Here is a 10,047-nt window from a genome sequence, read left to right as displayed (position 1 = left end):
CAGCCTGACCTTGAACACCTCCAGGGAGGTTGTGGAGCACAGAATCACCCAATGTGATCTTTGATCTTTTGAAGTGCAGGAAGTGGGTGACAACAAATGTAACCGGGCTGAGAAGCCTGAGTATTTCTGCTGTGCAACAGCAGCCAACTGAACAGATGCTGAAAGCTTCTCTCTGAAGCTGCAGGCGTAGCTTATGCTTTTGTGTGGTGCTACCAGAACCATCAACTGCTAGATCCAGCCCATTGCAGGATGATCTGAGTACTGGAACAGAACAAAAACTCCAGCCCTGGGGGGGAATAAAAACTGTTTTGGAAGTGTGGGTTTGTTTTCCTTGTCTCTTTTTGGTATGTAGCAGCCTGATTTTGATGACCTGAAGTTGCAGACACAAGTCAAATGTCTTTAAATGAATATAAGCTCACCTACAGAAAGCTTCAGTTGGCTCCAAAGAGTTGAGTTTTAATCTGTGCAACAGTGTAAACTAAAAAGAAGTCTTAAGGAAGTATTTTACACCCCAGGACTGCTGAGGTTGTTCTAAGGTGCAGGGAAGATAAACCTGTGTTGTGCTCGTTGCAGCTTCCTCCTTTGGGGCAATTGTTTCCTTCTTGAGGGCCTTCTATGGGTCCCAGAAATTTGGTAAAGAGGGATTTATTCTGATGGCTCTCTGAGGAGGAGGTGAGAAAATCAGAGCCCTGCAGTGAGCATTTCCATGGCTCCATATCTAACACAGGCTTGGGAAAACAGCTGGAGCATGGGATCTGACTTGGAGGTGTCAGGGTGGTATTTGGCACTCGGAGAGGAAAAGCAGTCACTTGATTCAGCAGTGTGGTCTGAGCTCTCTTTCCAGTTCTTCAGCATTCTAATGGCTATTCCTGCAAGGCTGCTTCAAATGCCAGTGCAAACAAATTACAGAGATCCTCTCAACAGTGGTTAGTCAAAAAAAAAAACCCAAAGAGCTGTGGCAGGCAGACTTCTGAGCACTCTTTTGTGAATGCTGCAGTTCAGAGCTGGTGTGGGTTTGAGCTGTGACCCACAGGTTTTCTTTTTAACTCTTCTTTCCAGGCTGCCTCAGCCCCCTGCTCTATTGTAAAGCTCCTGTCCTGTGGTGGGACTGCCAGCTATGAAGGACAGTCCTTTCTTTCTTTCCACCCCACAAAACGCTGCCCTGCAAGCTTGGGTTTATTTTGGGTGATGGAAACTTTGGCTGCTGGAGGTCATGGTGCTGGTTATGACTTCAGACCCCCAAGTCCAAGCTGGGGTTTCTCTAATGACAGCTTGGTCAGAGAAAGTAGGCACTTATTTTGTATTTAGGTGTGTGATTTGTCTATAAATAGACTTCTCTTTTACCTTTCCTCCTCTTTATCCTTTCCTTTTCTTGTCAATAGATTCATCTCCTCCTCAGAGAGGTTGTGGAATCTCCTTCTCTGGAGACTTTCAAGGCCTGTCTGGATTCATTCCTCTGTGAGCTGAGCTAGATTCTTTGGTCCTGCTCTGGCAGAGGGGTTGGACTCAATGATCTATGGAGGTCACTTCCAACCCCTAACATCCTGTGATCCTGCCCTGCAAAGTGATTTCTGAGCAGCCTGTGATGCCAGTTGGGCTGATGTCACCTTCACTCTTGCTTGCTCGGGTTAGTATGGGAGTCATAGAATGGTTTAGGTTGGAAGGGACCTCAAAGCTCATCCAGTTCCAACCTCCTGTCATAGGCAGGGACACTTCCCACTAGAACAGGTAGCTCAAGGCCTCTTCACACCTCCAGGGAGGTTGTGGAGCACAGAATCACCAAATGTGATCTTTGATTGGGTGATTCTGTGCTCCACAACCTCCCTGAAGGTGTTCAAGGCCAAGTTGGATGAGGCCTTGAGAGACCTGTTCTAGTGGGAGGTGTCCCTGCCTATGTCAGGGGGCTGGAACTGAATGAGCATTGAGGTCCCTTCCAACCTAACCCATTCTATGATTCCAGGCTTAAAATACTGCTCAGCTGGTCAGGATGGACAGCTGGGCTGGCTCCAAGCTCCAGCAGCCAGTTGTGCTGAGGGAGTGTGAAAAATGTTTTCCTTGGAGGTAGAGGGAATTCTTTGCAGAAGCAGTTTCTTCCAAAAGGAACATGAGTTTTCCAGCTCTCCACTGAGTGTTGCTGCAGTCACCACCTTGCTTTCAACATGGTGAAGTCAGCTTTTGGCCAAGCTGAGTGCCAACAGTTTTGTACTGAGATTGAAACAGAGGTGAGACTTTCACAGGCTCACAGATGTCAGGGGTTGGAAGGGACCCAAAGAGATTGAGTCCAACCCCCCTGCTAGAGCAGGACCACACAGTCTAGCTCAGGGCACACAGGAACACACCCAGACAGGCCTTGAAAGGCTCCACAACCTCTCTGGGCAGCCTGTGCCAGTACTCTAGGGCCCTGACAGGAAAGAAGTTCCCTCTTGTGTTGAGCTGGAACCTCCTGTGCTGCAGCTTCCATCCACTGCTCCTTGTCCTATCCCAGGGAGCAGTGAGCAGAGCCTGTCCCCCCACTCCTGACCTCCAGCCCTCAGATAGTTATAAACATTGATTAAATCCCCTCTCAGTCTTCTCCAGACTAAGCAGCCCCAGGTCCCTCAGCCTCTCCTCATCAGGCAGTGCTCCAGTCCCCTGCTCATCCTTGTAACCCTACCCTGGACTGTCTCCAGCAGATCCCTGCCTCTCTTAAACTGAGGAGCCCCAAACTGAAGGCAGTACCCAAGGAGTGTTTATGGAACAAAAAGGTTGATGGGAACAGCTTGCTTGTTTCGTTTCAACTCTAGAACTTCACTTGAGCAGGTATCTAAGCCTGCAGAACTCATACAAAACCATCCTGTGCAGCATGTGAACCCCTCTCTGACATCTTCAAGTCAAAGCTTGGTTTGCTTGGAATTTCTAACCTGGCTGCCAGCAGCTACTTGCCCACTTCTGATTTCTTTTTCCTCCTGGGATACACTCCTAACTCACTACAAAGAGAGGAGCTTTGTTCAGCAACCTCAGTTCCTTGAACAACTGCATCAGCCCCTTCTTGCTGCTGGTGCTTCCACCCTGAGTTTTCAGTGTTCTCCAGCAGCAGCTCTGGGTGGTCTCAGGTCAAGATCTTGAGTCTTCCTCCTCTGTTTGAGAGCTGATCAAAAAGCCCTAGCAATTAATGTGCATCAATACCCTGCACCTTCAAAACCTTGGACTGTGGGTTGCTCTTTATTCTTTTCACTGTCCTGTGTGAATTCTTACCTGGGAATCACCCCAGTGTTGGGCTTTTCACTGCTGTCTCCCTGCCCCTGGATGTGGAAAGCACAATATTGAAGACAAGTGATGAGTTAAGGCCAGGTCCTTGGCAGAAATCAAACCAAACAAGTATGTCTCTGTCATTTCTTTCTTTCTTTGAAGTGATTGTGGTCTTCAATCTCTTAGTTCTGCTAAGTTTGGCAACACAACTTTAAGTGCCTGTTCTCTGTCACTTCTCTCTCAAGAGGAGGACGTGGCTGTAAACTGGAGCCCATATCCTTCCTGGATTTGCAGCCCAGGTGAGCACCCTGCAGGGATTAACCACAAATCCTATTAAAATCACACCTGGGTGCCTGGCATTTTCCCCAGCACACAGGAGAGCTTCACCAGCATTAGAAATGCTGAGCAGGGAAACCAGCAAAGTTTCCAGATTCTCTTCTAGATTTGGTTCTGGGCTCCTCAGTTCCAGAAGGACCTCAGGGAACTTCTGCCAGAGAGGGATTCACATGCAGCACAGGTTGGTTTTGTATGAGTTCTGCAGGCTTAGGTACCTGCTCAAGTAATGTTTTAGAGTTGAAATGAAACAAGCAAGACTCCAGCATGGAGCCACAAAGATGCTGAAAGGAGTGGAACATCTCCCTTATGAGGGCAGGCTGAGGGAGCTAGGGCTCAGGAGCCTGAGGGGTGACCTCAGTCATGTTGATAAAGATGTGCAGGACAGTGTTGGCAGGACAGAGCCAGGCTCTGCTCAGGGATGTCTGATGACAGGACAAGGGGCTCTGTGGGCAAGCTGGAGCAGAGGAGGTTCCACATCAGTAAGTTTGCAGATGACACCAAGCTAGGAGGAGATGTGGAGCTGTTGGAGGGTAGCAGAGCCCTGCAGAGGGACGTGGCCAGGCTGGATGGGTGGGCAGAGGCCAGGGGATGAGATTGAATAAGGCCAAGTGCAGGGTTCTGCACTTTGGCTACAGCAATCCCAAGCAGTGCTACAGACTGGGAACAGTGTCGCTGAAAGCAGTCAGGAAGAAAGAGACCTGGGGGTGCTGCTAGAGAGGAGCTGCAGATGAGGCAGCAGTGCCCAGGTGGGCAGCAGAGCCAATGGCATCCTGGGCTGGCTCAGGAGCAGTGTGGCCAGCAGGACAAGGGAGGTTCTTCTGCCCCTGTGCTCAGCACTGCTCAGGCCACCCCTTGAGTGCTGTGTCCAGTTCTGGGCTCCTCCATTCAAGAGAGATGTTGCAGTACTGGAAGGTGTCCACAGGAGGGCGCCAAAGCTGTGAGGGGCCTGGAGCAGAGCCCTGTGAGGAGAGGCTGAGGGAGCTGGGGGGGTGCAGCCTGCAGCAGAGGAGGCTCAGGGCAGAGCTCATTGCTGCCTGCAGCTGCCTGCAGGGAGGCTGTAGCCAGGTGGGGTTGGGCTCTGCTGCCAGGCAACCAGCAACAGACCAAGGGGACACAGCCTCAAGTTGTGCCAGGGCAGGTCTAGGCTGGATGTTAGGAGGAAGTTGTTGGCAGAGAGAGTGATTGGCATTGGAATGGGCTGCCCAGGGAGGTGGTGTAGTCACTGTGCCTTGGGGGTGTTGAAGCCAAGCCTGGCTGGGGCACTTAGTGCCATGGTCTGGTTGATTGGCCAGGGCTGGGTGCTAGGTTGGACTGGCTGAGCTTGGAGCTCTCTTCCAACCTGCTTGATTCGATGAACATAAGGAAAACCTTTTGCACTGTGAGGGTGCCAGAGCCCTGGAGCAGGCTGCCCAGAGAGGTTGTGCAGTCTCCTTCTCTAGAGACATTCAAAACCCACCTGTGACCTGCCCTGGCTGGCCCTGCCCTAGCAAGGCAAGGGTTGAACTGGATGATCTTTTGAGGTCCCTTCCAAACCCTAACGTTCTGTGGTCCTGTCAAATCGTGGCTGAGCTATTGGAAGTGCTTCAAGGACAGGTAAGGCACCGGTGTGTAAAGCTACCGTTCCGAAAAGCAAAGCCTGCCCTGGCGTTGCTGGCAGTGCTTCAGGCTGAACAATGAAGCCTTTGTTCCTGCCGGTCAATGCACTTCCCTGGGTTCTAGCAGTGGTGGTGGTGTCTGTTTACCCTGACTCAAATATCGTTTGTCAAGCCTAATCCACAGCACCCTGCATTTCCTTGTCTGGCTGCTTGGACTTTATGAGCTTTATCTCTGGCAGCTTCAAAGCTGCAGCTCATGGCCCTGGGTCAGAGTCATTCCAGTGAGTGCTTCTCACAGAGTCACAGCACCATGCAGGTTGGCAAAGCCCCTCAGGAGCACCAAGTCCAACCTGGAAGCCTGCTCTGCAAGATTCACCTTGAACCATAGCCCTAAGCACCACATCCAAACCTCCCTTAAACACAGCCAGTATCTGAAGGGGGCTACAGGAGGGCTGGGGAGGGACTATTGACAAGGTCTTGCAATGAGAGGATGAGGAGGAATGGGTTTGAACTGGCAGAGATTCAAACTGGATGTTAGAAAGAAGTTCTTTACAGTGAGGGTGGTGAGACACTGGCACAGGTTGCTCAGGGAGGTTGTGGAGCACAGAATCACCCAATGTGATCTTTGATCACATTGGGTGATTCTGTGCTCCACAACCACCCTGGAGGTGTTCAAGGCCAGGTTGGATGAGGCCTTGAGCAACCTGTTCTAGTGGGAGGTGTCCCTGCCCATGGCAGGGGGTTGGGACTGAATGAGCTTTGAGCTCCCTTCCAACCTAAACCATTCTGTCATTCCACGATTCTCCACCTGGCTTTGTGCTGAAGGTACAGCCTGGGGACAGGGACTTGCCTTTGCTCTCACTGCAGTTACACTGAGCCCTGACTTCCCTGGCTGCTCAGGCTTCCAGGGAGTGCTCCTGGGCTTGACAGTTACTGCTAGGTGGATACTTGTTAGATTCAGCAGCCTTGCAGTGCTTATAGATGAAGTGAGGTGCTGCAAGGGATGTGAGTCTGGTGGTATGCTGCTTTCTGGCTCTCATGCTACAGTGTGGGGTGTAAGGGCTCTTTCCTGGAGCTGTGCTTCTGTTTCACAGTGATCATTATGGGGTTGCAAGAGATCTCATCAAATCCAACCCACCTGCCAGAGCAGGATCATCAAGATCAGGCTGCACAGGAATGCATCCAGGCAGGTTTTGAATGTCTCCCAGGGAGGAAACACCACAACTTCTCCAAGCAGCATCCCTGGAGGTGTTTAAAGGAGGCTGGACGAGGCACTTGGTGCCATGGTTTAGGTAATTAGAAGGGTTAGGTGACAGGTTGGATTCAACTATCCTGGAGGTCTTTTCCAAGCTGGTTGATTCTGTGAAGCTTTGGCTTTGCAGCACTCAGTAGCTGGCCTGAAGAGCCTGTTTGACAACTGGTGTTAGAACTGGATGTTGTGCAAACAACTTGTCAGAGAGTGAGGAGCAGGAAGTAGCTACAGTGGTCAGCACAACATGAACTCTTCTGAAGTGGATTGAGAGAGAGTTTTCAAAGTCCAGCTGCTGCTGAGTGGAGTTTTGGAAGCTGTCACTTCACTATGATTGCTGAAAACCTTCCAGTTTGCTTGATAAAGGCATTTTGTTGTTTCCCTCCTGGTGGCACTGCAGGATAAAGCTGTGGCTGTTGGGACCTTCTACCATTTAAGATGCTGGGCTGCTTTCTTGTTGACATGACAAGGTCTGTAGTGCTGGACTTCAGACCCAGCACAACATCCTTGCTCCAGGTTAACCTCAGCTGAGGTGGATTTAGACTTAAGGGAACTGTTGGGCAATTCTTCTCCTCTGAAACAGGAAAGTTTCAAGCAGCTTATGAATTGTAATCAGATCCAACACATCATAGATCCACAGAATGGGTAGGGCTGGAAGGGAGCTTGAAGAGTGATTGGCATTGGAATGGGCTGCCCAGGGAGGTGGAGTCAGCAAGCAAAGCCTGGATGGGGCACTTATTGCTGTGGTCTAGTTGACTAAATAGGGCTGTGTGCTAGGTTGGACTGGATGAGCTCAGAGGTCTCCTTCCAACCTGGTTGATTCTATGATCATCCAGTTCCAACCCCCCTACCATGGGCAGAGACACCTCCCACCAGCCCAAGCTGCTCAAGACCTCATCCAACCTGGCCTTGAACACCTCCAGGGAAGAGTTATCCACAACCTCCCTGGACAGCCTGTTCCAGTGTCTCCCCACCCTTACTGCCAAGAAATTTCTTCCTGGTCTCCAGTCTAAATCTGCCCTCCTCAAGCTTGAAGCTGTTTCCCCTCATTCTATCACTACAAGATGGCACCAAAAGAGGTGAGAAAGCAGCTCAGCAAGGAAAGTGCAGGGAAGCTGCAATAAATCTACACTCTCCACACATTTGTCCCTACCAAGAACAGAGGCTGGTCCCAGCCATGCTATCTATAGTCTTTTTGGACTCCCTCCTCCCTCCAAGAAGGTTTTTGCCAGCAGTTTCTAAATGAGGGAACATGCTGGTCAGTTTCCCAAGGATATTTGGGACTGCAGTGCAGGAAGAACAGAGGATCTTCAGTCACTTTAGGGTAACAGAGAGGAAATGAAGATGTGGAAGCAGCAGAGGAGTGCAGACAGCAGGATGGGCAACGAGCAGGCAGCCTTATTAAACAGCCTGAACAGGCCCTGGGGACAGGCAGTGACTGAACTGGGTTAGGGCAAAAGATGAATTAATTTTGATAGTTGTTAGTAAGGGACTGGTAGATCTTCCCCAAAGTCAAAAGCTGCTGCTCTACCATGAGCAGAGTGGGTACTATCTGTATGTTAGTTGTCTGCATCATCAGAAGGAAGGACCTGAGAAAAGGAACTCACCTGATAGCAATCAGCTCTGCAGCAAAGAGAAACTCTAACTGCACAGAAGGATTCTGGATCCATTTAAAGTTATCCATTGCTTTGCCAGTTCAATCTGTGCCCATGATTAAATTCAAACCTGCCCATCAGCCTCACCCTAAAACCCAAGGTGGGGTGTGTGTAACAAAAAAAGGCAGACCCCTGCATTCCTGACCCTCCTATCCTGCTGGACCACTGATCCACAAGCAGACTGCTATGCAAAAACGTCACTCTGAAGTGAATGCAGAGCTGGGAATGTCTAGACTGTGGTTTTGAAAGGAAACCAAGCATAAATAAAAGAAGACCTGTGAATGTAGCTATCAGCATTGAGTTACTCAAGCCCCATCTCATTTCTGGCGTTCTCTTCTTCCCATGTGCAGACTGAGACCTATGGATAGAGAGAAATACTTGGGGGGGATGTTGATAGTTTAAACACAGTAGCACAGTTTCAGCTTGTAGCTTTAAGTTACACCTTTAAGCTGCTGAAAGAGAGGGAAAAAGAATGAATCACAGCACCTTGGAGGTTGGAAGGAACCTCCAGAGATCAAGTCCAGCCCTCCCCACCAAAAGCAGGATCCCCTCGGGTGGCTTTGGAAAGTCTCCAGAGAAGACTCCACAACCTTTCAGGGCAGCTTGTTCCAGGGCTCTGTCACCCTCACTGTAAAGAAGTTTCCCCTCGAGGTGAAGCCTTCTGTGGTGCAGTTGGAAGCTTGGCATGGCTGTGGAGCGATAAAAACTCAACAAGCATGGGCGCACGGAAGAGAGAGGAGCAAGGCAGCCGCCGAGGCTGCTCGGAAAGGAGTTGTTCCTGAGTTACCTACTCAGAACTCGATAAAGGCAGCTGCGGAAGGGAGAAAATGTAACTGGCAACACTGTACCACCTCGTGGAGTGCAGTAGAAACACACCACCAGCCGAGCCTGACCCACCACATCCTTACAGCCTCGGCTTCGAATCCAAAGGCAAAGACCTCCTACATGGAAATAAGTTAGGGGCGCAAACAAATCTCAGTCAAGTCTACTACATCTCTAAAGCTGCGTATTTCGCCTTCCCCGGGCAGCCCCTGCCTCCGCCGCCCTCCCCTTCCCCGGGCAGCCCCTGCCTCCTCCGCCCTCCCCTTCCCCGGGCAGCCCCTGCCTCCGCCGCCCTCCCTTTTCCCCTTCCCCGGGCAGCCCCTGCCTCCTCCGCCCTCCCCTTCCCCGGGCAGCCCCTGCCTCCTCCGCCCTCCCCTTCCCCGGGCAGCCCCTGCCTCCGCCGCCCTCCCCTTCCCCGGGCAGCCCCTGCCTCCTCCGCCCTCCCCTTCCCCGGGCAGCCCCTGCCTCCTCCGCCCTCCCCTTCCCCGGGCAGCCCCTGCCTCCTCCGCCCTCCCCTTCCCCGGGCAGCCCCTGCCTCCGCCGCCCTCCCCTTCCCCTGCCCCACCTTCTCTGACCCTGCCTAAATTGCTCCTTCCCTACCACCACCTTTCAGCACCCCTGCCAAAGCCTGAAGCGCGCAGCCCAGCGGAGCTCAGCCTAAAGGAGGACTCACACCCAGCACCCGTGGATGATGCCGTCAGTAATGTCAAGTCTCTGCCCTAGCGAACCGGGGGGCCACCAGGCCCCCCGGCCTTTGAGAATCCCTTCACCACTCACCCAGCGTGTACCCTGTGGAGCAGGAGCACTCACCCGTGCTGGTGGGAGGAGGATCCCTCTGCCCAGATGGGCAAGCTTGGGGCTTGCTCGCCCTGGGGCTCATTATAAAGGGGAGTGGGCAAAGTGGCCACAGCTGGGGTGGGAGGAGACTCCAAGCAGGTGTTCTGGGTTGGGGGATAAAAGGAGCAAAGGAGGCATGGGGTGAGAAAGGGGAGGTTAGCAAACGAGTCATGATTGTTCCTCAGTGTCCTTGCAGAGCCTGAGGAAGGGAGGTTTGGGGGGGACAGTAAGATTCTTGATAGTGAGGTTAGTAAGAGACAGGAAGAGGTTGTAGATGCCTCATTCCTGGAAGTCCAGCTTGGATGAAGTCCTGAGCAGCCTGGAG

At 51.8% G+C, this 10,047-nt stretch overlaps 1 long non-coding RNA gene across 3 annotated transcripts; it reads right to left on the bottom strand.

Annotated features, from left to right (window-relative positions):
* Nucleotides 1-6,331: 6,331 nt before the first annotated feature.
* On the bottom strand, nucleotides 6,332-9,729 carry LOC135188032 (uncharacterized). 3 transcript variants are annotated; one of them, XR_010307543.1, is made up of 5 exons: nucleotides 9,696-9,726; nucleotides 8,855-9,004; nucleotides 8,654-8,752; nucleotides 8,339-8,421; nucleotides 6,332-6,982 (listed from the first exon to the last, which is right to left on the bottom strand). It is a non-coding gene; the product is annotated as an uncharacterized LOC135188032 (long non-coding RNA). The 3 variants fall into 3 exon arrangements; XR_010307544.1 differs by having other exon boundaries at nucleotides 8,654-8,874; nucleotides 9,696-9,729; XR_010307542.1 differs by having other exon boundaries at nucleotides 8,654-9,004.
* Between the last annotated feature and the right edge of the window lie 318 nt (nucleotides 9,730-10,047).

This window comes from Pogoniulus pusillus, chromosome 28, assembly GCF_015220805.1.
Source record: "Pogoniulus pusillus isolate bPogPus1 chromosome 28, bPogPus1.pri, whole genome shotgun sequence".
Taxonomy (NCBI): domain Eukaryota; kingdom Metazoa; phylum Chordata; class Aves; order Piciformes; family Lybiidae; genus Pogoniulus; species Pogoniulus pusillus.
Note: the sequence above shows the minus strand (reverse complement) of the source record. Positions and strands in the feature narration are given on the sequence as shown.